This window comes from Coenobita brevimanus, chromosome 49 (assembly GCF_032717465.1).
Source record: "Coenobita brevimanus isolate Jiangsu-jjx chromosome 49, ASM3271746v2, whole genome shotgun sequence".
Taxonomy (NCBI): Eukaryota; Metazoa; Arthropoda; class Malacostraca; order Decapoda; family Coenobitidae; genus Coenobita; species Coenobita brevimanus.
The window spans coordinates 9,975,780-9,979,462 of NC_137002.1; the positions used below are offsets into that span (position 1 = coordinate 9,975,780).

Consider the following 3,683-nt stretch of genomic DNA (forward strand, 5'->3'; position numbering starts at 1 on the left):
AGTGTGCCACCTTAGACAATAAAGCCCGGTGCCATACTCTGTCAAATGGTTTTGATATATCTAGTGCTATTGAGTGTGTTTCACCGTGTTGGTCTATTGTTTTGTTAATTTGATGGGTAAGAAGGCAAAGAATGTCTACAGTTGAACGTTCTTGTCTAATTCCATACTGCAGATCATTAATTAATTTATTGATTTCTAGATGATTGATTATGTGTTTGTTAATTAGTGTCTCAAAAGTCTTACCGAGAATGGAAGTTATTGCAATTGGTCTATAGTTTAATGGATCAGAAGTTGCCCCTTTTTTAGGAACAGGATGGATATTTGTTTCTTTCCAAGAGGCTGGAAAACTTGAGGTACGGATGCATAAGCGGATGCATATGTATAAAGACGTATAAAGTGTACGAATAAAGCAGTGAAGAGAAGCACCACTGTACTCTAGCGATGCGTGTGAGGGTAATGAGTTCAGAAAAATTTTACGTGCAAGAACAAAATGAACATCATGTGTGAAATCAATGCCACGTTATTGCCTTGGGTGATACCCATTTTTGTCTGCACTGAAATTCTTGTCGAGTGGTGTATTTTCAGATCATTTTTTCAGCACAGGAGAGACTGTTCAGATGTATAGCTTAGATTTCTCTTTTCTATCGCTACTTCAATGGTCACTGCTCCTCTGAACTGTCTGCTTGCATCCCTCTACCTCTTCTTCGGGTGCGAGGCACCCGTCTAGCAACAAACTCGCATCCCTTTTCGTCCAACTCTGTAATGCAAGAGTTAACCGTTAGTCCCAGTCCTTCATTTATGCAACAGGTCAACTCTGAAACTGTCTCCCTCTGTCTGTATTTCCTACTTCCTATGATCTCCAGTCTTTGAAATGCAGAGCGTGCAGGCATCTCGAAATGAACGGATCTGGAGTTTGGCTTTCTGTTGTAATGTCTTTGTTGTTTTTTTCTTGAAAGGAACGGTTTGTTGGCTCGTGGCCTTTGGTTCCTTATTCTTTGCATTAAAAAAAATGATATAGGATTCATTAGCCCTTTCCTTAAGACAGGCCTATCTTAAGATGAATATATCCTCTATACGTAGCCTAGAGTGAGTTTATTATCACCTGACAAAGACCCCTAGCTATTTTGCAGCTCAGATCTTAGCCTGACAGTCAATAATGAGGACATGTTTGTCTAGTAACCAAGGAGACTCAGCCCTACCTTAGAACTGAACCTCATCTAATATTAAACAACCACAACGACTTAAGTTGTGAAGGTGGCTAGCTGTGTCAGATAAACACAAGCCAGCAATAGCAATAATAAGCTTTAAAATAACATTAGCGGCTTCATGTACAAAGGAGCACAAAGGAGTACAAAGGAAAGCAAACAGCAATAGATCTTATGGTCCTTTCGAGGCTGTTGATTACAGAGTAGACGATGACTACAAGATGTACCTCTACAGGCTGAAGGATAAGGACAGTAATGGAAGAAGGCTCCCCCTGCCTCCAAACCCTGCAGTTAAAACTGGGAAGAAAAAGTGAGAAAAGCCACCATGTAGCCTGGAAAAACTGACATGGAAATTTCACAGGAAAGACTGAAAAGGAATAGCTACATTCTATAATATTTTATCTATAAGCTACCAGTATGAATAACCTGAAAGAGAAAGTAGTAAAGTAAAATAAATACTGAAATAAAGAAATAACTAATGAATGACACTATGTAAGGGAACGTTGAGTTAACGAGGCGTCTGCAGACACAGCGTGGAAATTGCACAATGCACAGTGTGGATGTTCAGGAGAGGTGCGGCAGCCTTGCCTGGCGCTATTAAGGTAGGAAGCAGTCAATCAGGCCCTAACTCCGTTCATTCCACTGAGACTAGGAAGTTTCCCATGCGGGACAAGCACACAAGTTACCTCCCGAAACAGTGACCCCGGTACATTAAAAAAAAAAAAATCCTGATGGTGGTCAGTTAACTAGCAGGGATCCTCAGTGATCCACAGCCCATCACAGGTCGAAAGTATGGGTAGTGACCCTTAACTCAGGGCTATCTGTGCATATTCTAGTCTGTGCATATATTGTACTATATTTGCATTTAATAAACTGATCCAGGCTCTAAAAAAATAAAATAAAATAAAATAAAATAAAAAATCATACATACACAAGTGTTTTATTTAGGAGTAAACATATTAAGCAGGGGGTTAGATGACAATTACTTATCCAGGCAACCATTAAAGGTCAGTACTGTATTACAATTTACTACATTGGAGGGCAATTTATTCCATATATTTACAACTCTATTAGAGAAGAAATGCTTAGCTTCATGCGACCGGAATCGTTTGCCAATTATTTTATGCCCTTTGCCTCTAGTGTAATTCGTGTGATCAACTGTGAAGTATTTATCGACAGCCATGTTATCATGTCCTTTGAATATTTTGAATACTTGAATTTGATCTCCATGTAACCTCCATTTAGTTAGGGTAAATAGATTCCGGGCTTCTAAACGTTCCTCGTACAGGTTATTTCTCAATCTAGGTATCATCTTCATCATCCTTCGCTGCACTCTTTCAAGCTTTTCCATATCCTTTTTATAATACGGTGATCAAAACTAAACGCAATACTCCAAGTGCGGGCATACTAAGGAATTTTACAAAGTGAGGACGATATTATTGGATTACGGCCATACCACGTTGAGTACACCGCTTCCCGTCCGATCAGCGAAGTTAAGCAACGTTGGGTCTGGTTAGTACTTGGATGGGTGACCACCTGGGAACACCAGATGCTGTTGGCATCCCTACGTGTCAAGTGGGGTTGGTGGAGGATTAGTGCCCCTCCCTGTAAAACAATTAACTCTAAGCCCTTGGCCACCCCGTCTGGGATACATGGCGTCTGGCAATGAATGAATATTTAAATGCACTACCTATGAATCCAATCAATTTATTGGCTTTTTTCACAGCAGCTTCTGTGCATTGTTTGCTATTATAAATTTTAAATCGTTTGTTATTATAACTCCTACGTTATTATAACTCCATTATTATAACTCCATAGTTTACCCTATCAAGTTGGACATTATTTATGCTATAACTAGCTCTTACATTTTTAGTGCCAATGTTTGGCACTTTGCATTTCTTAATATTGAAATCCATTTGCCAAACTTGGGCCCAGTTAAATGGTTGATCAAGATCTCTCTGAACTGCCTGCCTTTGCAGTGCTGTATCTGCTCTGTTACCTATTTTAGTATTGTCAGCAAATTTTCAAATTTTACAGCATAATCCCTCATCAATATCATTTATATATATTAAGAAAAGATTAAAACCTAACATTGAACCCTGCGGCACTCCTCTTGTAACGTTTATCCAGTTTGACTCGTTTCCATTTATTACAACTCTTTGCTTTCGTCTAGTGAGGCAATCATATACCTATCCGATACCACTGCCGCTGAAACTATATGCTTTTAGTTTCTGAAGGAGGCTTTTGTTCGGAACTTTGTCAAAAGCCTTTTCAAAATCAAGGTAAACAACATCAAAGGTCTAGCAGATTCGTTAGACAAGAGCAATTATTACGAAAACCATGTTCCGAATCTTTGATGAGATTGTTTGATTCTAAGTGTTTCACAAACTTATCTCTGATAATAGTTTCAAGCAATTTGCAAATCACTGATGTTAAACTAATTGGGCGGTAGTTTTCTGGCTGTGCTCTGTTGCCTTT

The 3,683-nt window shown here is 39.0% G+C and overlaps 1 non-coding gene across 1 annotated transcript; it reads left to right on the forward strand.

Annotated features, from left to right (window-relative positions):
* The first annotated feature begins 2,647 nt into the window (after positions 1–2,647).
* On the forward strand, positions 2,648–2,766 carry LOC145399565 (5S ribosomal RNA). Its single transcript, XR_013897317.1, has one exon. It is a non-coding gene; the product is annotated as a 5S ribosomal RNA (ribosomal RNA).
* The last annotated feature ends 917 nt before the right edge of the window (positions 2,767–3,683 follow it).